Source organism: Balaenoptera physalus (genome assembly GCF_965194825.1).
Source record: "Balaenoptera physalus genome assembly, chromosome: 9".
NCBI classification, from domain to species: Eukaryota; Metazoa; Chordata; class Mammalia; order Artiodactyla; family Balaenopteridae; genus Balaenoptera; species Balaenoptera physalus.
This window is the reverse complement of record NC_138888.1, coordinates 32,332,792-32,359,109: the sequence shown is the minus strand read 5'-3', so window position 1 is coordinate 32,359,109 and position 26,318 is coordinate 32,332,792. Positions and strand designations below refer to the sequence as shown.

At 37.7% G+C, this 26,318-nt stretch overlaps 1 long non-coding RNA gene across 1 annotated transcript in view; it reads right to left on the bottom strand.

Moving 5' to 3' along the window:
* The window catches only part of LOC309666938, a 162,962-nt gene that overhangs the window by 97,376 nt on the left and 39,268 nt on the right, over positions 1-26,318 (bottom strand). The window contains exon 3 of the long non-coding RNA XR_014267378.1: positions 12,227-12,256. This is a non-coding gene — a long non-coding RNA (uncharacterized lncRNA). The remainder of the gene's footprint in view (positions 1-12,226; positions 12,257-26,318) is intronic.

Sequence of the window (26,318 nt, the reverse complement as noted above, 5' to 3'; positions counted from 1 at the left end):
TGAACATTCTATGGGTTTGGACAAATGTATAATGACATATATCTACCATTATAGTACAGATGAATGAAACAGAATTGTTTCATAGCCCTGAAAACTTCTGTGCTCTACCTATTCATCCTTCTCTGCCCCCAACATCTGGCAACCACTGATCATTTTATTATCTCCATAGTTTTACCCTTTTCAGAATGTGGTATATATTTGGAATCATACAGTATATAGCCTTTTCAAATTGACATCTTTCACTTAGCAATATGCATTTAAGTTTCCTTCATGTATTTTTGTGGCTTAATAGCTCATTTATTATTAGCACTAAATAATATTCCATTGTCTGGATTATCAAGGTTTTTTTGTTTGTTTTTGTGCTTTTTTTTTTTTTTTTGGAGAGGGCAGAAAGGTGAGGAGTCTGTCCCATGAAGTAGGAGGAGAATTTTTTTTTTTCTAAACATCTTTATTGGAGTATAATTGCTTTACAATGGTGTGTTAGTTTCTGCTTTATAACAAAGTGAATCAGTTATATATATACATATGTTCCCATATCTCTTCCCTCTTGCATCTCCCTCCCTCCCACCCTCCCTATCCCACCCCTCCAGGTGGTCACAAAGCACTGAGCTGATCTCCCTGTGCTATGCGGCTGCTTCCCACTAGCTAGCTATTTTACATTTGGTAGTGTATATATGTCCATGCCACTCTCTCACTTCGTCTCAGCTTATCCTTCCCCCTCCCCGTGTCCTCAGGTCCATTCTGGGAGGATAACTGTGTTATCAAATCTAATGAGTCTGCATTGTCTGCTATATCTAAGTCTGTGATAAAACCAATGATTGAGGTAAAAACCTGTGATGGGTCTCTCTCCAGCTTGGCATCAACACTCTTTAGATGTCATCATTCCAACAGATAAGAAGGTAACTGATGTCCCGAACAGCAATATCAGATTATGCCCCAAGGTAAGCCTGTGGAATTGGAGTTCTAGGAAATATACTCAAAAATCAACTGCACAAATACAGCCTGGAAATATTCCCAATCATAATTAAACTAGCTTTTTCTACATATCACCATTAAAGGTAATTTTTAAATAACATGTTTATCTGGGGCAGAGGTAGAACCTGATAAGGGGACCAAGTCGCAGCAAGTAGGCTAGTATGGGAAGACTTTCTTTCCCTTTAGGCCTGAGATTCTCTTTCTTGGGCCAGAGATACCAGTGCAGGTAGATGAGGGGCCCAGCAGAAGCCACAGCTTGGCAGCTTGGTCCAGGAAGTCCCTATGTCTGTGACTTCCCCTGCTCCCACCCTTTAGAGACACCAGGGCAGGAAAGAGGCACAGTAGGGGGATCCCACCATGCCCTTCCCCACTGAGACCTCTAGTGGCCCAGCCTGGGGAAACCCCTGCCATCTCCCTCAGGCAGCACCAGCAGGGACCTGTGAGAGCCCCAGTGGCACCTGATAAACCAAATGGATCAAAATAACACCACAAAATCAGTAAAAATTAAACTGCCATTGGAAGAACAGCCCTCAAAAGTAGGCCAAGACCTGCATGCTGCTGCTAAAATAAGAGAATTGAATAGGACCCAGAATCTGCTACATAATAGACAATATGCCTAGAATACAATAGAAAATCTCCTGTCATATCAAGAACCAAGAAAATCACAACTTCAGTGTGAAAAGGTAATCAATTACTGTAACACCGAGATGGATCAAATGTTGGAATTCTCTGACCAGGATTTTAAAGCAACCATTATAAAAGTGTTTCAACAATCACTTACAAATTCTCTTGCAACAGATGAGAAAAAAATATCTCAGCAAAGAAATAAACGTTATTAAAGAGAATCAAATAGAAATTATAGAATTGAAAAATACAGTAACAGAATTTTTTAAAAAACCACTTGCTGTACAGGCTCAGTAGACTGGTGATGACAGAGGTTAGAATCAGTGAACTTGAAGACAGAACAATACAATTAACCCAAACTTGAAGACAGAAAAATAGAAAAACAAAGAGAAAATAGGCTTAAAGCAAAACAAAACCAAAAAACAAAGCTTCAGGGACCTGCGGGATAATAACAAAAGATCCAACAGTAATACTGGAGTCTCAGAAAGAGAGGAGTGACGGGGGGCGGGGCAGAAAGAATATTTGAAGAAACAATGGCTGAAAACTCCCCAAATTTGGCAAAAGATACAGCCAAGAGGCTGAATGAAACCCAGACAAGATAAACACAAGGAAATTCATATCAAGACACATAATAATTAAACTTTTGAAAATGAAAAATAAATATAAAAATTTGAGACAAAAATCCAGAGAGAAACAATGCATTACCTTTAGAGAAACTCCAGTTCAAGTGACAGCGGATACCTTGCCTGAAACCAAGGAAGCCAGAAAAAAGTGACACAATATTAACTAAGTGCTGAAAGTAAAGAACTGTCAACCATGAATTCTGAACCTGGCAAAGATGTCCCTCAGGAATGAGAGAAAAGAAAAACATTCTCAGATGGAGGAAAAGTAAAAGAATTTGTTTCTAACAGACACACCCTTAAATTTTAGATGAAGGGAATTCTTCAGACTGACAGGAAATGATTTTTTTTAAAAAGAAATCTTGGAATATCAGGAAGGAAGAAAGCACAGAGAGGAAAGAAATACGGGTACATACAATAAACTATCTTTTTCTCATGAGTTTTATAAAGTATATTTGATGATTGAAACAAAAATTATAATACCATCTGACATCCAAGACAATGATATTTAAAAGTGGGGAAGGTAAAGGAACTTAAATGGAAATGATATTTCCATACTTCACTCAAAGCAGTAAATGTTGAATTCAGGAGACTGTGATAAGTCCCGTATTTATATTGTAATCTTCAGAGCAACCACTATGAAAATCATACAAAGAGATTCACTCAAAATTACTATGAATTAATCATAGTACAAGTATGTTTGGGGAAAACTGAATAATAGAGGTGGGTTTTATCAATGTCAATATCCCTGTTGTGATTTTATATTATACTTTTGCTAAATATTTCCATTGGGGGAAATTGGGCAAAGTGTACAAGAGTCTTTCTGTATTATTCCTTACAACTGCATGTGATTCCACAATTATCTAGATAAAAATGTCAGTTAAAAAAAGGCATGTCAATTACATTTTATAATTTTACTATGTTGTAACACATTGCAAAACATCTGTGCTTAAAAAAATGTTTGCTGTATTCCATCAACTTAAATCAATTCATCAAATAATAAAAACAGGATAAACTCATATTTTCTGCCATGTACATGGAATAAACTTTTGGCATTTGGAGAAGAAAGGAACAGGATATTCTCAATTTTTTTACAAACATTTTGAGATAATGGTCATTGTGGACCCATGAATTGAGAATAGTTGTCTAATCTTTCACCACAAACTTTATACTCTTTTCTTAATGCACAAATGAGCAAGAGTCTCCAAAGAGAAGAATGAGTTGCCCCAGGGAAGAAACATTCTCATAAATCCCCAACAAAGTGGTTTGAAATGCTCTGTTGCTATGAAAAAAAAAAAGCCCCCTTAAATTAAACAGCAGGAAAAAAGGAAACACAGTTTGCTCTTCTGTTGAGATTAAATCTTTATTGCCACTGACTTTTTGAATTTGATTTTTGCACATTATTTGCATTTATTTTCAAGTTTTTCCTTAATCTTCAGCCTTAATCCCGATTGATTTAAGAGGGGTAATATAAGTTATTGGGTAAAGGCCCACATCACAGAGTAGCACCTGTTTTGGAGCCATAATGGACTCCAGTACATTATGCCTAAACAGGCAGAAGTCTTCTTCTATTTCCTTGGTCGAATCAACAAATGGTGTGTAGCAACGTTAACAGATGTGACTAGACTGGAATCATATTTTGCTATTGCCCAAAATGTATTGAATATAAAAAAACGCATCGAGTCTCATATCTTTGAACATCAAAGAAATGGTCCCTTGTGTATCTACACTTTTTATTGTCTTTACAAAACAAGATGAGTTCACAGTAGGCTCTCTTTTGTCTAGAATCTCCATGAACAGTCTATTACTCTCTCAGAGCTGGACAAAAGCACAGGCTGCCCAGTTCATTCTTGGAGTCCAGCCCTCAACTGCATCGTGTTTGCAGCACACTTACAAATTCTGAACTTTGTGGTAGTGAGCTTAAAGAGATTAGAAGACTGAAAAGAGTACCGAACAAATTAGCAGTAATTGCAGTGGAATCACTATCTCACATAACAGGGCTTCACGGAATCTATAACATCCATGCTTATGCTTGGTTGCCCTTCAGCGCTATATTTCCACTTGAGTAGAATTGTTTACTGCCCTGACCATACCTTATTAGAGACCCAAAGGCAAAGTTTTCTTATTTCCCTGGAAACATGCAATTTTTAAACATTTTTAATATATGCTTTTCTCTTATCTTGTCCTTGTAGCAGGGTGAACCTTACTCTGCACTACCATTATCTTCTATCTTCTCAGCAGTTCAGCCCAACATCCTAACAGTACAGGATTCAGCCTCAGTTACAGTTTTTTTAAGTGATTTTTTTTCTATATTGGTCAAAAAGTAGTGGTAGATGGGTGGGAGTTATGTTTATGTCTCTGAGCTGTAGCCCAACAATGATGAACTATCCTAAGACATACAAGAATTTCTCACACAGCATCAATGATGGCCAACATTCAGACTTCTCCTTTTTTAAAAAAAATTGTTGTAAGAACACTTAACATGAGATCTACCCTCTTAACAAATTTTTATGTGTTCCGTACAGTGTTGTTAACCATAGACACAATGTTGTACAGCAGGTCTCTAGAACTTATTCATCTTGCATGACTGAAATTTTATACCCATTGAATAACAGCTCCCCACCACCCACTGCCCTTGGCAACCGCCATCCTACTCTCTGCTTCTACGTGTTTGACTCTTTTAGACATGTCCTTTAAGTGGAATCATGAAGTAGCTGTCCTTCTGTAACTGGCTTATTTCACTTACCATAATGTCCTCAAGGTTCATCCAGGGATGGATTGCCTTCCTTTTTTTTAAGGCAGAATATGTATATTCTACATTTTCTTTATCCATCCATAGGTGAACATTTAGGCTGTTTCTACTTCTTGACATTCAGCCTTTTCTGAAATATTTATAGTTATAGGGAACTCGCCATCAATCGCCACATTCTGAAAGCACTGTTCACTCTTCTTCATACAACTCTGCTAGAAAACTCTTTAATTGGGCTAAAATCTTCTCACGAACTCTAATTCTACACCCAACACAATGCAGGATAAATCTAAACCATGGGCTACAATCTTGAATGACAGTGAGTGATGCTTTTGGGGAGTAAGAAAAAATTTGATAGAGATGTGAAAAATATAATTATCCTATTAGAAAAAGTATGGCTAAAAAATGCTGAAAGATGGCTATAAACTGATGTTTCCCTCAGTTTGTAAGGGAGAATAACAGTGACTGGTGAAATGGAAGACACATGCCCTGTACAAAGGGTAACCGCTACTCCTCTCCAGCTGTTTGCTGATATAAATGAGATAGAATTTCTAATTCTTCAAGAGTTCAGAGAGCAAGATTTTCAAGTGAAATCTTATGATTTTAAGAGTCGGCGGATAATTCAAAACATTTAAAAAATTTATTTGGGCCAACAGTGAGTTGGCCAAACATCATACCTCTGTAGACCACCATCTTGCTACCTCCAGTCTGAAGGCTGGACCACACATCAGCCTCTGAGCCTTGGAAGACAGACACTGAGTCTCCAGGGATATCTTTTCTTCCAGATCAAATGCCACCACCTTCATTAACCATTTGGTATATAAGTGTTCCAAATCCCTAACCACCCTGAATGGCCTCCTGACTTGTTTTGATTTGCTAAAAAACCTTTCTGAAGTACAGGATTGAGAGAGGTATAGAGAACTTCACAGAGGCTCTGATTGGCTGGCCAGGCCAGCTATTCCAGAGCTGCACAGCATCTTAACTTATGGGCCCCTCTTTTACCACCTTCTGGGTGTATTTTTAAAACTCTGTGGCTACTGATTGGGATGCTCTCTGAATATTATTTGTTTCTTTCTCATCACAGGAATGATGTGGTCTAAGTGTTATTTATTATTGCCTACTTATCTCCTCAAATCATCTTCCCTTTTAAAATCTCTGACTATAAATTCATATCTATTTTGTCATAGCAAATTTTAAAATCTATATTCCAAAATCAGAAATGCCATCATTTTTATGCCCAGAATGCAAATTTGTATTTTCTGAAGCATGTCTATACCTAGAATTCCCTTCCTTAAGGTTTATTAACCCTAAAAGGATCATTTATCCCTAAATATTCCAATTGCTTCAACTTCAAAACACAAATATGCCTTTTATAGTTAAAAAAAAAAAAAAGAAGTAAACTCTGGCTATGTATTAGGCCTTTAACACACATTATTCTTTTATTTAATTGTTCCAATAACCCCGTGAAGTAGTCTTATTATCCCAGTTCCTAGATGAGAAAATCGAGGCTTGGAAAGATTGCGTAAACAGCCCAAAGTTGAATAACCAACACGAATAAAAGCTAGGAATTCAAACTTGGGCCATCTGATTTTAAAGCCAGGACTCTTTGCACTACACCACTTGTCTAATTCTTTCTTGTGGGTTAGAATTAAGTCCATAGTGTTAATTCCACTCATTGTTTCATTTATCTTTTGAGACATTCAGTTGTTATAAGATGTTTGGCTTTGTGCCCAACAGGATAAGGCTTCCCACAACTGTCAGGAGAATTAAAAATCCTCCAGGACTTTTGGCGTTTACCTCCATGCAATATGATCCTGAGCCTAATCTGTATTGGTTGGAACACAATGGGAATAAATGAGCACTCTTAACCCATGTATAGTTTCACCACGAGTAAATACGATTGGAGTTACAAACGATAAATATAGGAAATAACATCGTTAGAACTTCAGTCAATCCAGAGTTAGTAATTGCCTGTGAAATATGTGCAAACAAATGAATAAAATGACTTAGAATAATGATTTCTCTCTACCGCAGACACTGCCGGCTATCTACTCAATATCCATTTTCTCCTCTTTTACAAACAGAAATTCAATTTTGTTCATGGTGAAAATGTATGATGAGTTTAAAATATATTTTTTTCAGCCTGCGTTTTAGCTATGCTGTGGTCTTGTGACACACGTTATGGCCAATGAGATGTAAGTGGAACTTGCTGGGTGTGACTTAAGGGAAATCTCCTGAAAGGGAGACTCACTTAGCCTGTACCTTTTGCCCTTTGCCCTTCTCCTTCTTCTGCCTGGAATGCAGCATGATGCTGAAGGTGAGAAGAGCCACCTTGCCACCATGAGGCAACAATCTTGAAAATAAAAGCCACATGTTAGGGGTGCCTGAAATCAGAGTCCGAATCCCTGATGGCGTCGTGGAGACGATGGTCTGCCTACCTACACACTTCTTGGTATGGGAAAAAGCACTAAACGCTTATTTGTAAAATGGGTTTTCAGTTATATGCAGCCAAACCCATTCCTAACTGATACCTTGAACAATGACTGACAAGTATTAGATATGGCTTTTTGTATTACCAAAGTGGTAAAATTCCACACACAGATCTTAGTCTTTTTGAATCTCTCCATAACACATCTGGCAACTCAGTGAACAGTCTAGATTAGGCAGAGGTGCCGAGAAGATCAAAGATTCTGGAACCTCTCCCTATACTGGAAGACTGTGAGAGCAGGGACCATTTCCATCTGCTTCCCAGTCGTCCACCAGGGCCTGTTACTGACATGCATAGAAAGTTAAATCTTTGTCCAATGAATGGATGAATGGATGAATTTATAGTCTAGTTGGGGAGATTAACAAGTAAATAGATGATTCCAAGGGAACAAAATCTTCCTTAGCGTACCTGTATAGGGCTTCCTGGAGGAGATTCTTTTCAAACTGGGGCATGAAAATTGAGGCACTAGTAAAGTACAGGGATTGACTTTCCAAGGAGAGGGAGTAGCATGTGGCAGAGAACTGTGTCCAGTTCTGTAGGCTTACAGTTTAGGAATCCAAAAAGACTGTGATGAGGCGGGGGAGGCAAGCAAGAGTTAGACCATGAAGGGCCAGGGTACACACACACCAAGCACAGTCTTCTGGTCTAGTCTAATCTAGCTGCAATGATAAAATAATTTCAAAGTATTCTCAACCTCCCCATCTGCAATCACAAAGTATAGTCTTTAAATTTCAGGAATTTTGTGACTTGATTGTACAAATGTCTTCAATCACATTTTTTGACTTGGGCTATTTTCATTTCTGTTCTACAGACCTACAACCTGCATCGTGAGTGCATCTACCAATAGTTTTAGGAAAATCTCTTCCACTATTGAAGTGGAACATTTTGAAGACCCTCCTGTCTTAAAGCATCAGGGGTTGCCTGGAAGTTTTATCTCCTTCACTGGGAAACCCTTTTAGTCATAACTGTCTTCCCCAACCCGTGAATTTTTATCACATGACTGCAGCAGCCACGGTGAAACATTTTCCCTGCTTCCTGTCTCAGTAGGTCATTGTGGTATACTGCATCAAGGTCATATACATACGGCTTCACTTTGCCCCTGTTAGGGCAAGCAAAAATGAATTGAAAGCAGCAGATTAATATTTGTCCATGATTGGGGTAAAGGTCACATAAGCAAGTCAGCACTTTTCTCCATCTTTGTCTACCTGTCTCTCTGCTCCCCAAACCCATTAACCATCTTTGTAATTTTTCTCTTCTATATCTGGCACACTTCCTAGAGATTGGGGTTGTTTATTTGTTTAATCTGAAGTATCCTCAACCTTCAGGGAATCTGGGATGCACAGAGCTAGCCTGGTCTTCCTGTGAATCTCATCACATCGCCACAAACCTTGACAGGGAGAGAAAATGAAAATACCTTGCATATAAACTCACTCCTCATCTTTCTTATAACTATATTCTCATGTGCGTATTTCTAATATGCCGTCTTTATCATAAACTTTATAGGCATTAAAACCTAGCCCCTTTTATTAAGGCATATGGTTTGAATGATAGGAGAAAGGTGAGAATTTTCCATTTCATTTTGCTTTACCATTGGCTGCCATATAACTTTAAGTGAGCTTTGTATTTTTATAAAAGGGAGTGACAATCTCAAAGACTTAAAAATTAATAAGTATTTCTGATCTCTTTATATGTTTTCCATCTCATTTTAGAAGTAAAAAGAAAAAATGGAAAGGGAGGTATTGCATGCATAAGTGTGAACTTAATATTTATGAATTAATATCTGATCTAATTAACTGCTATCATAATCAACAGATTTGTCTAAATATCAGCAAGGTCATAGATGGGGGTCACAGATTATTTTGTTTTTGTAACAGTGGGTTTTATTTCCTATCTTGATGACAAGTTTGCATTTGACTCTGCCTTACGGCTTAGATTCCAGTTTACGTATCTGACTGCAATTTACCTTAGACAATTTTCTAACACATTTCAACAGCTAATATTTCTCTTAATCTGAAAATCTGAAGGTGTGGAACAAACAGCTTCCTGCTGTTTCTCCTGAACATATTTATGGATTGGTCTGCTCTGAAAATAATTTATTGGTCTGTTTTCTACTCCTAAACAATGGTTTTAACAACTCACATGAAGACATTTTTCTATTTTTTGTTGCCGAGTGCAGGTCGTGGCATACTTTGTTTCGTGCTGTTAATATGTATTATTCAGAAAGCAATGATCAGATTGATGTGGTTCTATTAGTCCAGGAAGTGGCATTTATGTATAATCCATGTGTCACTTTTTAAAGATGTAAAATGATGAACCTCAAAACACTTGAAAGTCAAGTTTAGTCTCTCTTGATTGAGGCTTCAGTTTTTGTCATCAAAAACTGTTAAATGGTTCATTTTCTTATCAGCTGAAAAACAGTCATAAAGTATTGCAGTAGCACACTGATGCCTTACAAGCATTACATTTATGTCCATAAGCAGTCTGTGTAATAATAAGAAATATAAATTGTTCTCTGACGCTGGTTCTTGTTAGTACTTGATCTTTGACCCCAATTCCTGATTCAGAGCTTCCAAAACCTTAGAATTTCTTGAGTGACAGGAGTGTCTGAGACAGAGCTCCTAAGTCCCTTGGAATTTCCTAGGTGACAGGAGCATCTTTTGTTCTAATGAGGTGATTCTTGGTGGGCTCCTGGTTGGGGGTTGGTCATCAGAAAGACCAAGGCATGATTAGAAGCTTGGAACTTTCAGCCTCACCCAGAGAGGGAAGGGACTGGAAGTAGAATTAATAATTGATTATGTCTGTGATAAAGCCTGCAATAAAAACCCCAAAATTATAGGATTGGGGGAGCTTCCAGGTTGGTGAACTCATCTATGTGCCTGGAGAGTGGTGCACCCCAGCTCCACAGGGACAGAAGTTCCTGTGCTCGGGACCCTTCCAGACCTTGCTCTATGTACCTCTTCATCTGGCTGTTCCTCTGTATCCTTTATCATATTCTTTGTTACATAATAAACCAGTAAAATAAGTGTTTGCCTGAGTTCTGTGAGCTGTCGTATGTAGTAAATGATGGAACCCAGAGAGTTGTGGGAACCTCTAATTTGCAGCTAAGTCACATAGAAGTTGTGGGTAACCTGGGGACTCGCTACTTACAACTGGCATCTGAAGCGGGGGGCAATCTTGTGGGACTGAGCCCTTAATCTGGGGGTCTGTGCTAACTCCAGGCAGTTAATGTCAGAATTGCCTGGTATGGAAAACCCAAACATTTGGTGGCCAGAAGTGAAGTAGTAAGAGTGCAGAAGTATTCTGTGAGTGGAGGAGAAAATGTTTTTTTCCCAGACATCCTCTGTCTCCTTGACCCTTGGCATTTACTCTCCCACAGCCCTCAGGAATTCTGTGGTCAGCCTTCCAGCCTTCAGGGCCTTTCTCAGCCAGCCAGTCACAGGGTAGGAGTTCTTTCAAGACTGGCTTGGATCCCATGACTCCTAACAATCAAACCTTACAGAGAGTTCAACTTGTGTCTTGGATGCATGAATCATTCATTAACTCATTCCCCACAAACAGTTATCGGGGACAATTATTAAATGTTTTCATTTAATGACTCATCTTTAGCTAAATCAACTCCAGAAACAGGTTCTGCTCAAGCATCCCTCTGAGAATGCCTTCTTCACCTACTCCCTATTTTTTTCCCTTTCTCTTCATTAAAAAACTACATTCAAGCCTCATCTCAAGTCCTCTCTATAAGCATGTAAGGAATTTTATCCTCTTCTGAAACTAGCAAAGTCCCTACTGTCATGCTTCCCAAGTTCTTTTCCAATTATGTTGGTGTTTATATTTAGGTTTCCTTATACTTAAGATTTTAGAGTTTAGAGAGACTACAGAAAAGTGCTCTGCACAGAGTAATTAACCAGTGTTATTGATTCTCTAACAGGAAGCAGAGGTTTGTTATCATTAAGTTACCACTGAAAGATAAAACAGTTTTGCAGCTAAAGTAATCAACATTTTTGTAAAACATGTGTATTCCAAAGCAAACCCTTAAAGGGAGCACAAGTAGAATTTTGATTTGATTATGTTTGCTTTGCTCATTCTTTTTTTTGTACATTCTCCCAGTAAAAACTAGACAAACAACTTGTGTGACATGATAATGAAATAGTTATCGGACTTATAACCCATCAACGAAGATAGATTGGATTTTCTCATTTAATTCCAGGAACAAAATACATACCAATGCCATTATGACTAAAATATGTGATTATCTGCTAGTGTGGGCTGAGTGAAAGCACATAAGAATTGGATTTAGGCATCTCTACTGTGGTTATGTGAGTTTGGAGGAGAATACAGAGAGAACAGAGCATGGAATGAATACATTAATACAATTTTCTCTATTTTGAGAACCATTAAGCCCAATATTAAACTATCTTTGGTAGAAATTCTTAACTGAGAAATATAATCCTTTTCATGATTTACAAAAGTTTAGGAGTTTTCAGGTTATACTTAGGTGACTGAAGATGCACTTTAAAAATAGAATGAAGATTCTATCAACTAAGAGAGCAGTTATGAGTACAAGCATTCAAAAATACGTCTTTAAAAGATATATACATTATAAACTATAGTTCTATGTTTGAAAATATAAGCAGTTCCTACATACAATGAAGCTACTCCATAATGCTTCAGTAGAATTATACATAAGTAAATGCTTCAGAACATTACAATTCAAGAAAGAGTACATGATAAAAGGTGTAAAGCCCTACTTCAAATATATACAGTATGTCTTACCTTGAATGAATTATTTATCTTGCAGTGAAACTGAAAAAACATTTTAAAAAGAAATCAAGTCAGTACAGATGCCCAAAAGGCACATGAAAAGATGCTCAACATTGCTAATTATTAGGGAACTACAAATCAAAGCTACAATGAGATATCACCTCACACCAGTCAGAATGGCCATCATCAAAAAGTCTATAAATAATAAATGCTGGAGAGGGTATGGGGAAAAGGGAACCCTCCTACACTGTTGGTGGGAATGTAAATTAGTACAGGCACTGTGGAGAAAAGTATGGAGGTTCCTTAAAAAACTAAAATAGAGCTACCATATGATCCAGCAATCCCACCCCTGGGCATATATCCAGAGAAAACCATAATTTAAAAAGATGCATGCACCCCAATGTTCATTGCAGCACTATTTACAATAGCCAAGACATGGAAGCAACCTAAATGTCCACTGACAGATGAATGGATAAAGAAGATGTGGCACATATAGACAATGGAATATTACTCGGCCATAAAAAAGAATAAAATAATGTCATTTGCAGTGACATGGATGAACCTAGAGATTATCATACTAAGTGAAATCAGTCAGACAGAAAAAGACAAATATCATATGATATTATTTATATGTGGAATCTAAAAAATGATACAAATGAACTTATTTACAAAACAGAAACAGATTCACAGACTTAGAAAACAAACTTAGGGTTACCAAAGGGGAAATGTGAGGGAAGGGATAAAGTTAGGAAGTTGGGATTAACATATACACACTACTGTATATAAAATAGATAATCAACAAGGACCTACTGTATAGCACAGGGAACTCTACTCAATACTCTGTAATAATCTACATGGGGAAAGAATCTGAAAAAGACTAGATATATGTATATGTATAACTGAATCACTTTGCTGTACCCCTGAAACTAACACAACGTTGTAAATCAACTATACTCCAATATAAAATAAAAATTAAATTAAAACAAAGAAATCAAGTCAAAATAAACTCCAACTGCCTCTAAAGTTAACCTTAATGTATATCAGGCTTCATTATGTCATTAAGATAGAAATAACGCAAGATGCTAATAAACAGGAAAACAGTAGCTTCCATGCTCTTTAATTAATGTATATTGTGTAATCTACAATTTTACTGTGGTTTGGTTCTTTTAGCCTCAAAAGGAAGCCAAGATGTTTTCTTCCTAACATTATAGGATTATAGGAAATAGAAATTTTTAAAAGTTGAAAAAATAATATGAGTAAGATACACATATTTAAAGAAGAATTAATACTTTTAAATATAATGGGAAATTAAAACCACTTTTTAATTAAAATTTATATAATTTTTTATAATATAAATTTTAAAATTTATTAAAACGCCATTATATACAAAAAATAAGCATGTTTAAATGTTCAGCCTATTTTGCACCCTAAATATCTGTAGGGAGGCTAATTTCTCTTCTGCACCCAACAGAGGCCTGAAGATTTCTTCCCTGGAGAGGATAAAAACATAAAGTTTTTGGTCTGGGGAACACCAGGTTCAGTTGAGGCAGCCCTGCTATAAGGAAACAGGAGGATTAAGTGACAGTTACGTGCGGAAGAGTTTACATACATTCAGCCTGAGACTACAGGAGAATTGTCCCAGTAATCTGGTTATCTGAAGAAAAAAACATTTAAGGATACAGACATCCAAGTTCCCAAAAGATTGTCCCAACCAGATCCTTCTACACTGAAGCCCAGAGTTAACAAGCCCTATATCCCTCTAGCATTCTACTGCCCTACTCTTAAATAGGAGTGGATTTGGAGGATGGCCTCAAATTAGGAAAATAGTGGCCAAAACAAATGGGTCAGTGGTGGGGCAGGGGGGAACCAGTTTGGAAAAAAGAGAGTCTAAAAAGAGTGAAAAAAACGAACCAAAAAAAGTTCACAAAGAAGGAATAATCCTAGTATAGTGTATGGGTCAACTGTCAACATCATCTATGTGTTTACAATAATGTGAACACTGAATATAAATATAATCAAATTCTGTATATCCGTACTGGCAGGTGAGGAGATTTATGTGTTAGGAGGAAGAAAAGTCTTATCTTCCATAGAAAGTAGTTAATATATTATTCCTAAAATTTTTTAGATCCTGTTTTTAATGGAAAGATTTGGAAATAAATGCCAAATTAATCAGTGAAAAGAAGTGAAAGAGTCTGTCTCTGAGAAGCGGGAAGTGGAAACCGAGACTGAAGGGCTGCTGGGTTTGGTTTAACAAACCTTATAGGACTATTTGACTCTCTTTGCTCTTTGCAGCATTTTTGACTTGGGCGCTATTTTTTAAAGTAAATTTAGAAAATTAATTAAATGAAAAAATTTGGTAGCAATAAAAGGAATGGGAAGAACCAAACTACTTCTAAATGGAGGAGCTACATTTGTACCTATTCCCTTACACAGGTTTGGATTTGCCTTTGGGATTAAAGTGTGACAGGGATGTGGCTGGTGTATCAGGCGCTAGGTTTTGAACACAATGTCTTTGAACACACTGTCACGCTAGTAGTCAAGGAACACCCATGGTAGCTTGGGAAGCACCACACACGTCCGTATAGTTTGTTTTAATCAGGCTTGAGGTCCTGGAATACTATCAGTCAGCAGTGTCTCCAAACCACAGTGCAGTGAATTCTGTTTGAAGGGCTCTATAACACATATAAATCAGATACTGCTGACTTTGCCTAAGTCATCTAGGAATTATGTCTATATGATTCTCCAGACCTCAATACCTGAAATAATAAGCCATCATGGAGTCGACCATGCAATAAAGGAGGGACAAAAGAAAGCAGACAAAATTTCAACTACCAAACACCTATCGAAGGGCTTTACATATTTTATCTTATTTAATCTTCACAGCAGTACTACTGAGTAGGTGTTTAAGATGAGGAAGTTGAGCAGTTAACTAAAGTCATGCAATTTAAAAAACAAAAAAGGTAAGCTAAGATTTGAGCTCTGTGTACCTGATTCTCACATGTTCCTTCTACTAGCCTTGCATTCAGGGTCTATGGAGAATTAAATATAATGAATATTGGCAAGGATGGAATGCTTCTTGAGGTGATGCTTGGAGCCTTAAAAGTGAATTTCTCTGCACATTAGATCCTTTTATTTCTTCTGGGAAAATACTTCTTTGACAATGAGAAGGAAAATACTGAGTACTTACAGATCTTTGTTTTACACCTTGATCACCAGAACTATATTTAATTGTAAACAGAGATCAACCTCTACCAGAAAACATGCTCGTCAACTCCAAAATAAATTATCAAACCCTGCAGAGATCAGGGATTTGTATGACAAGTAAAACGGCTTTGCTAACAGTAATTCCTTGCTGATGGGTTAATCTCCCACTCTGACAGACTCAGAGGCCTTGTAGATTGAAAGGAAACAATAAATAATCTTTCCTGATGTTGGTAAAGGCTTTTCATTCTACTCAATTTACACACTTACGGGAAAGCAAGCTTTTGCTCTTATGTTGGTGAATAAAAGTGATGTTGAAATCTACATATGTCATTTGAAATCTACATGTCTGTATCTGTGACATATAAACAGGGAAAATACAGACTTAGGCAGTTGGAGATGAGAGATGAGAGAGAGAGAGAGAGAGAGAGAGAGAACCGAGCAAGAGATGGGAGTTGGTACTCAAGGTTCAGGATCTAGGAATTGTAGGTTCTCACAATTATAAGGTTCATTGGAGGTCAGGACATGGACTGGTTTTACCATCAGAAAGCTTATAGAAAAGATCTTTGGCCTCTTAAAATCTGTAAAAGGACCGTCCTGAAAGAAGGCACTCAGGTAGACCAACCACATCTCCTGCTCCCTCCTCCTGCTCCAACCCGCAACCCAGACTCCCAGTCATACCATGTTGGAGTCCAAACGATGCAACATTCTCTACTCTTACCCACCCCTGTGAGTCTTCTTACAGCCTCAGCTTTTATGCCCTCACTGCCACCCAACTAAAAGCCTCGGGCGGAAGTTCATTCTGGGCTTGGACAGCTCTAACTGCTAGCTATGTTGAGTCAGAAATCTTCCTGTAATAACCCTTTACTTATCCTACTTGGCAGTCTAAGGTGTATTTCATATACCATGCAGACTGCAAGTATTTGAAGATATCACATACTTTTCTAGCTGCTTTGTATTATATTCATATGTAGATGAGATCTGGCAAGAAACATCTATACAGGCAGATTCTAGGATGAGTTAAGTGTGCCATGACCTAAAACGCAAGCAGTCTGTTCCTGATTAAAACTCAAAACAAACAGCTGGCTCTAAAAGTTGTTATATAAAACACTGACCCTTAAAAGTATACGCCTTTAAGACTAGTTCAATTGACATTGATGTTTGGTTGACAATACTTTTACACTTCTTGTAAACCTTTTTATTCCTCCTACACAATTCATGCAGTCTGATTTTTGTGACAAAAACAATGCTTTGTCTTTCTAATCCTTTTCCTCCCCATATTAAGCCTTTTCAGCTATTTCTATCACCTTTCATTTCAGCCACTTCACAATCCTGATTGGTCATCCGAAAGTATTTCTTTAGTCCACTGGGCATAAACTTTAATTCAGGGTACTTAAAATAAGGGATAAAAGTTAAATAGGAGCTTAAATTCTCTTAGACCAGCAGTTCTAACCAGAAGCATGCTTCTGAATTTCTTGGGAAGCTTTGTGAAAATACACATGCCTAGATCACTTTCCTGGGGAGTCTGATCACGAGGTGGTCTGTGTATTCAGCAAAAGTTTCCCAAGTAATTCTAATACACACTCTTGGTTGAGAACCATTGTTTAATGTTGATTCTACCCTTTGTGGCTTCATTTATCATTTTTCTTGACTAAGGACAATTTGGGTGGTTTCACTTTGTGTCAGTCACTCATTGAACATTACAAGTCTGGCCCCACTACCTAAGAGTAAATGGGATTTCTAAGGAAGATAATATGGTAAGAGAAGAGTGGAGAGAGGAAGACCAAACTATGAAGAGCGCACACACTTCGACTTAGGACAGGAAAATGGCTCATGGCAAGAACTGATTGTGTGGAGTGGTTAGGGTACAGGTAAGATCCCTGGAGTTTGAGAGTAGGCAATGGAAACACAGAGGCAGGTGAAGCCACAGTAAATCCACTCTTCCCTGGCCCCAGCTCAGGATGCCCACCATGCCTGCTCCATTCTCCAGAGTACGCACATCTTCACCCACAAGCCAAAGGGAGCAAAGAACTTGAACTAAGCACCCCATTCTACCCTCAGGTCCTTCAGACTCTCTTTTTTTTTTTGTTTTTTTTAACATCTTTATTGAAGTATAATTGCTTTACAATGGTGTGTTAGTTTCTGCTTTATAACAAAGTGAATCAGTTATACATATACATATGTTCCCATATCTCTTCCCTCTTGCATCTCCCTCCCTCCCACCCTCCCTATCCCACCCCTCTAGGTGGTCACAAAGCACCGAGCTGATCTCCCTGTGCTATGCGGCTGCTTCCCACTAGCTATCTATTTTACATTTGGTAGTGTATATATGTCCATGACACTCTCTCATCCTGTCAGACTCTCTTTTTAATCCTTTGAATACAAAAGAGCTGATCCCACCCTCTATCCATAAAGTAATCCATAGATTTTAAGTCTTGGTATGGTGCAGGTCTTTGAAATACAAAGGACAGTTTATGATTACACAAGATCCAAACCTAATTCTGCCTAAATCCAACATCTGTACTGTCAAGCCTGATATTATACTGTCTCTCCTTAAGAAAATTTGGCGATGAAACCAGGAAAATAGGTGAATAGTTTAAAAAAAAAAAAAGGTTCTGGAAGATAAGAATGGCACAGGCAAGGTTTGAAGCCAGAGAGCAGGAGGCCAACAGAGAGACCATCTGTTAGATTGTTACTTTTGTTGGTTCTTCTCTCCTCTTAGACTGAAAGATTTCTGGAGATTAGGATCTCCCTCACCACATCTGATATTATACCCTGCACATTTTAAATGTTAAATAAATGTCTTCAGATGGTTGATGGTCTCAAACTGTGATCTCTTTAGAGGCCCACGGTTCAACAGGATATGAGAACTCTAGGGTTAAAAGTGATGAAAGGGTGGCAAGCATAGGACAGCGTGGTGAAAGACTGTGTGAAGAAGCTCAGTAATTATAACCTGGCATCAAAGGCATTGTGGTGGGTAAGACAGAGGCAAAGACTGGAAAATAGCTACATTCTTCACAGAGAACACATTGCACATGGCGACCATAGCGAGCACAGGAAGAATGTCGGTAAAAGTTCCTGCTCTGTTCAGCTTCCTAGCTAGGCTAAGAATTCAGTGCATTTTTTTCTGCCACTTTAGCTATGTGCTATGGCCTGCTAGAAAAGGGGGATAGGTAAGTATTGACCTGAATCAGAGAGGTTGTGTTGTAGCCATTCCCCTCAAATGCAATGAGCCTCCCATTGTGACAATCTCTGTCTGGCATGACCTCATGTGGGAGACTACGGTACAGTCACAGGATGAGGCAGAGAGGTGAACAAAGGTAGAAAATAAAACTTCCGAGAACTGAAAGGCACAAAGGCAGTAGTGACTGTAGCTTATCCACAGATGTTGAGTAGAAGTGATCCAGATGTTTCAGTACCTCTTTGCTCTACTGAACACCAAGTGATTGAACAAAACTGCCATAACTTGTTATAAATTCCTAGAACTTATCTGGTCTAAAAACCTTTAAGCAAATCTCAACACAACTTGAAAGGGCTCAAGGCACTGGGCTGAGTTTCCTGGTCCTTTGCTGGCTGCCTGCTGGCATTCTCAGATCATATACATTGTCTGCTGATGCATACCCTGGGAATTAGTTCAATGATTTTTATGAGTTCTATCTTTCAGGTATAAATTTCTTAATTTTTTAAATCCCAAATAGCATTAGATATATAGGAGTAAATTCCTTACCCTTTAATACTTTGGTTCATTTAACTGGCCTGTATGACTACCTGGAAGAAATGGACAAATTCTTAGAAAAGTACAACCTTCCAAGACTGAACCAGGAAGAAATAGAAAATATGAACAGACCAACCACAAGTAATGAAACTGAAACAGTGATTAAAAATCTTCCAACAAACAAAAGTCCAGGACCAGATGGCTTCACAGGTGAATTCTAACAAACATTTAGAGAACAGCTAATACCCATCATTCTCAAACTCTTCCAAAAAATTACAGAGGGAGGAACACTCCCAAACTCATTCTACAAGGCCACCATCACCCTGATACCAAAACCAGACAAAGGTATCACAAAAAAAGAAAATTACAGGCCAATATCACTGATGAACATAGACACAAAAATCCTCAACAGAATACTAGCAAACTAAATCCAACAACACATTAAAAAGATCATTTTTTAAAAGTCCAAAATTAATCATTGTGGAAGTCTTGGGTGTATGAGTATTTCAAGGGTATATAGTATTTCAAGCTGATGAACTTAGGCATCATAAGTGCGTCTGCATGGCTTCTGAAGATGCTATGTGCTTTCTCCTCCCCGGAGACTCTCCTTTACCCTTTCAAATATGCTGAAGTCTTCTTTGTTACAATACCCTTTGTTCTAATGAAAAGAAGCTACTCACTCATTGGCTCAGGAGACCCTTTACTCACAATAGCTGGTATTGAACCTAGACACAGTGATGCTTATTTGGCAGTAGCCTGAATTTAAATAAAAAGAGAAATTAACCAAATCAAATCATGTTTGAGCTGCCAGTTTTCAAAAAATTGATATGACTATCTTTGTATTTAATTCTTGGCTTTAAGACATACAATTAAGGAGGCCTGGAATACATCTAAAAAGAGAGGTACCTAGCCCTTTATGATTGTAAACTGTACTTTGGAGTAGCGCTTCCTGCAAGTGAAAGGGCCCCTCTAGCCCCCAGTCTTTCTTCAAGGAAGATTGTCCTGCCAGAAGGATACACCAGCGCCACAATCCCTCCTGTACTTGGGGCTTTGTCCCAATCACTCCTTTTTACCTGCCTATGAGAAGTACGGCCTTCCTCTCCATGGCCCTTATTCTCTAAGACTATAGAGGTTACCTCTCATTGTTTCCTTATTCCTAAAACCTGCTTAAAGATGGGTGGACTAATTATTATCTCGATTGCATTATCTTGAATGGGGAGAGAATAATTTATAACTCTTGGAACTAAAACATTCTTATAATCAGTTCTTTCTAATCAGTACAGCTTTGCCAATAATTCATTTCAAAGCAATACTTTCTGGAAGAAAACAAATTCACGATGGTTCCCACTTCTAAAGTAACAATAATATTATTTGGGAAAATTTTATGTTGTTCTGATAGAGATATTCAGGAACAAGCATTGGCCAAGGATAAAAGGTAGAGGGGAATTTCAGGCAGAAGAAACAATAGACGCAGAGGTAAACAGGAGTTCAACAGTTTGCCATTAATAGGAAGCTAAAAGAAGTTTGAAATGGATGATGAAGTACCATAAAATATATACCTAAGAGTCATGAGAAAGAGGACAGAGAGGTAAGGCAAGGGCAAAATGATTTTTAAAAATCTGTTTTTTATGTTTAGGGGCTTAAATATTATTCTAAAATTTGTAAGAGTTACTGAAAAATTTTACTCAATGGCTGACAAGGTCAAAGTTTGAATTTTAGAACCGTTAGTCTGGCAGGGGTGAGAAGAGTGACTTGGAGGGCAACAGATTGGAGACAGAGAGACAAGTGTGACCTTGGGGAAGTTAATTGATCCCTCTGAGCCTCAGTTTCCACATCTGTGGAGTGGAGAGTAATAGAACCTATTTCATTTGTGGCATAAATGAAACGGCACACATAAAGTATAATATGTCTGAGATTTGGGAAGCAATCAATAAAAGATTGTTATTATAAAGCTACCTAGACGGGGTTGGGGTGGAGGGTTGAGGTGGAGTTGGAAGGAGTTAGCAGGAAGGAAGGGAAAGGATTTATTTGTTTATTCATTTAAGAAACATTTCTTGAGTGTCTGTTCTGTGTTAGGCACAGTAGGAAACAATGGAGTACACTTATTATCTGATAGACTAACCATTAATAATGCCAGACACGCCTTGTATCCTAGCCAAAGCTACTAAGCTACCAACTGCAAAGGAGCACTTGTATTGAAAATAGCATATGACTCACATTTTGAAGGTTTTTTTCTATTGTATAGTTAGAAATGAAGAAGAAACTCTAAAAATTATCCCTTCATTAATAAATTCTTTAATCCCATATTCTTTGTCAACCTCTTCTATCAGTGATTTCTTTGTAATATCTATTCACATTGTCTCTTTTGTGAGTGAAAATCAAAGATGAGCACTTGTGCAATGCCTGGAAACTTTGACACGCACGACATCAATTATTTCTTACACTGATTTGGCAGTTGAACAATAAAAGTGAAATGTACCCTTTAGATGAAAATTTGCTCTGCATTTTATGTAGACAGTTCAATATTATATCCTTATTTTTTCTAGATCCACAAAGTAAACAGACTTTTTTTATGCCATAGACTATACAGATCTTTGTCCTGTAAAACTTTTGTTCTAAACAACTAAGATCCAGAATTGAATAAAAGGTTTTTACAATGTTGTATATTGTTGTATTATTAAAACATATTTCAAGAAAGCTAAGATAGTATCCGTATGAGATGAAATGAAATAAACCTACAAGGTTACTATATATTTATACATAAACTTTACCTAAGGATATTTATAAATCCACAAAGTAATAACACAGGTATGTTACCTTTACTGACTTCTTAATGTTAGTTTTTAAACAAGGCAGTTGAATCTTTTTTGACACTTGAATATCCTAAGAAAATTTTACTCTTTTTTTCTTCCAGAGATTTTTCTCACATCATTAGGTTTAAAGACTAAATCTACCCACCCCAAAGATTACCTAATTAATTTCCTCTAGTACTTTAAAGCAGAGTCATTGCTACCAAAATCAATCTCTACAGCCTCACAGTTTTCATTCTTCAAATAATTTTCCTCTTGCTACCTCTTTTTCTAATAACAGAATTCCTTCTACAGTATATCACTTCTTCCCCAGGGCTACTATTATCTCATTTGTCAAAAACTCATGATGCTTAATGGAATAATTTGGTAAAGAAAAACCACATGACATCAAAACAGAAGTCAGTCCAACATCTTCCTAGACCAAGTATAGGAGGTCTATAGTATAGACCTCCTATATCCAGAATAATATCCAGAATAATAAGCAATTTTAAATAATTACATTTAAAGGGTGTTGCTATTTATTAGACATTTACCAGAGGAGCAAAAATAACTAATACATATGAGCTATCAATAAATGTTTATGCATTTTTGAGCGGCTTTAACTAGAACTTACACGACTAAAAACTTTAGAAAAAAATAAATCCTTCCTGGGAAAAATGTGCAACAGTTTGAATCATCAAAAAGAAGGTGGAAAAGATAAGGAACATTTGAGGATATAATCCTATGCGACAAAATACCATAGCCTTAATTTACCCATCTCCGTTTAAGTCTCTCTTCAGAACTTTAAAGAGGATTAAATTTATTTTTGTTCAAAAAGAGATTTTAAAACATTTTTAACTTTCAGAAATATCTTAATCATTCCAAGTGTTTCTTACAAAGAATTAATTAAGAAATGCAGCCTGTATAAGCCTTCCATTATATTTATAGGTTACCGTTATTAAATATAGAGATACCAACTCTTCATAATATGTAGTAGAAGGCTGTGATCATCTTAATCAACATGCTTGTTTATAAGTAAAATTTTAAAAGCAGTGTATAAATGTGTCCCAATTTAAATTTGGTCTAGTTTCAATGTTCATTTTGGTAGTTTTAAACAAAAGTTCATACTAAAAGAAAAGTAAGATTTTTACAAATGTAAGAACCTGTTTGGGAACATTTCTTTTTAGCTACATTGTCTAGGAATAGATTTGCATGCAAATATGTTTAACTAAACTTGAACTATAGAATGGAGGGAATATAAGTTGGGGAGAAAAAAAGTACGCAAAATGCCTATAGACATGTAAAAGTAATCCTATTTAGTTAGAAATACCTACACTGTAACATCAATTATGGTACCAGCTAAGTCCTTCCTTCTTTTAAAATGAGAAGGAACAGATATTTCAGTAGATTAAATAGCACACATACTAAAAGGAGGCTAAATTTATGCAGCAACCTGCTTTATTCCTTAAAATTCTATCTTGAAGACACAGAGTTGTTTTTTAATAACTCTAAAACAGTGGTGTTTGGGGAGCTTAGTCTGAAGGAAAGTAACAAGAGTAAAGAATACATATGTGTGTGTGTGTATACACACACATACGTTTACACATATACATATTTTTACATTATATATTAAAATTTTTAGAAGTATATATATGTGTGTATACACACACACACACACACACACACACACACACACACACACTTGTAGAGTCAGGGTAGGGCAGGACATTTAAGAGATAGAGAATTTAATTTTTCCAGGAGAAAAAAAAAAAAGATATTAAGGTTGCGTCTTTAAGTTACATCAGCATACATCAGCATGTGTTGTCAGTGGCGTGATGGCTCTCAAAAAGATATGTCTTAATCCCTGGGAACTGTGAGTGTGACTTTATTTGGAAAAAGGGTCTTTGCAGATGTAATTAAGGATCTTGAGATGAAGAGATCATCCCGAATTACCCAGGTGAGCTTGAAATCCAGTGGCAAGTGTTTTCCTAAAAGACACACAGAGGAGAATACAGTCACAGAGGAGAGGACCATATGAAGGTAGAGGCAGAGATAAGAGTGATGAAGCCGCAAGCCAATGAAAGCTGACAGCTACCAGGAGCTGGAAGAGCCAAGGAATAGAATTTAGAATCTAGAGCTTCAGGCAGGAGAACAGCCCTGCTAACACCTTGTTATTGGACTTCTGTCCTCCAGAACTGTGAGAGAATAAATGTCTGTTGTTTTTAAGCCACCCCATTTGTGGTAATTTGCTATAGAGGCCACAGGAAACTAATACAATATGTAATGTATTGTGTGTGTATGTATGTATACATATACATGTAAATATATAAATACATACATTCATATGCGTACACTCATGTACTAAGACACTACTAGTACACCTACATACGTACCACGCCACATATCACATGAGAGTCTATGAAGTGAGGTGAAGTTACCTGTGTCATACCATGTCTTAAAACCAAGTTTAGCCTCTGCTAGCCGTAGAATACAGTTGATGTGCCGAGGACCATGCTAAGTCCTTCGGAAGGAACAGTGACCTTCTCTACTCAAGGAACATCCCGGGGGTGAACACACACAAGTAACCCCTTTAAATGCATTACGATGACACTTGCGAAGCTTGCATGTTGGGAGGCTGAAGAGCTGCTAAATTTCAGTGTAGGAGGGGCAGGAGTGGAGATCACAGAAAGTTTTCCAGAGGAAGAAACTTCTAAGTTTAGTGAAGCCAGAAAGGTGAGTCAGCGTGGTGGTGGTAGCAGCAGAATGGCAGGGTGGTGGTGCGGGGGGAACCTAGGGGAAGGACAGGGAGGAGGAGGGTTCAGGCTGAGGGAACAAAATGTGTATGAAAGAAGTTCTGTAAGGCTGCAGTGGGAAAGAGGCAAGAGATGAGATGGAGGGCATAGGCAGAGACCAGAGAATGGCGTCTTGTAAGTTATTCTAAGGAGTTTATGCTTTACCATGAGGGCACTGGGGGCCACTGGAGGGTTTTAAGCTGGAGAAGGACATAAGAACATTTAGAAAAATCACCATCTGTGGTGTGAACTAATGTTGGGAAAAGTTGGAGCCAGAGATACTTTTTTATCCGGCTACTGCAGCAGCCTAGGCAAAAGATGATGGTGTTGTAGATGAGAGGACCAATACAGGGATGAACAGGCAATTGGCACTTGGGTGAATATGGGTTAGAAGAATAGAACAGAGATATCTGGGTGTCTAACCTGAGTAATTGGGTGGGTAGTGGGGTCATTTCCAAAACCTGGCATGAAAGCCAAGGGGCAGATGTTGGAGGAGGAGATGAGTTCAGAGCTAAAATGTGTGAGGGCCACCCCAATGGAGATTCCAAGGCAATTGGATATGTGGGATGGGAACTCAGACTACAGATTATCTGGGTTAGAGATACAGACTCAGGAGTCATTAACACACAGATGATCGTGGAAGATATAGGAACAATTGCAAGATCCCAGGCGAGCAGGTGCAGTAAGAATTTGAAGGCACACAGGACAGAACTCTCAGGAATACCATGTTGTAGAGATAGAGGAAGAGGAAGTCTCAAAGGTGACAGAGGAGGAACCAAAGAAAGAGGAGAAAAAACACACAAGCATAGGTTGCAGAGACCCAGAGGCAACAGTATTTTATGAAGATGGGAGTGGCCAGCAATGGTAAATGCCCCAGATAGTGTTATAATGACTCAGAATTTTCAAGGGCATTTATCAATAAGGAGGTGATTGGTGACCTTAATGAGACACATTACAAACAGAGCCGAGGAGACAAAAGCTGGATTTCAGTAGCTTGAGATGTGGTGGGTGGAAAGGTAAAATGATGGCGGTAGCAGCAAACGTGGTCAGTTCTTATAAGAGATTTAGCTGTGAAGGGAAGGAAACAGAAAATGGGGCATCTGAAAATTTGCTTTCTTTTTAGGATGGAAGAGGTTTGAGATGCCGATGGTCAGAGCCATCTTTATTTTTATTTTATTTATTTATTTATTTTTCGCTTATATGTGGAATCTTTTTTTTTTTAACATGAGCCATCTTTATTTTTTTAATCTATATACCTGGCATTCATATAGATTTGTAGAATGTTAGAATAATTCTAAAATTGAAAGGAATCTTAAAGGTAAATTAAATTCTTGCCTAATAGGAGCATCCTTCCTCTAAAGGCCTCTTTAGAAGATCATCCAGACTCTGCTTGGACACTTTCTGTGGTAGGGAACTCACTACTTCGTAAAGGCTCTGGTTTCATTGCTGGACAGCTCCGCCACTTAAAAAGTACCTTCTTAAAATGACACAGATATGCTTTGCTCTGATATGGAGAACACTTAATTCCAGTTCTGCCCTCTTGGCACCATGTGTAAATATAACTATTGCATGTCCTTAGTTTTTCCAGTCTGTCAACCCTCCCCATC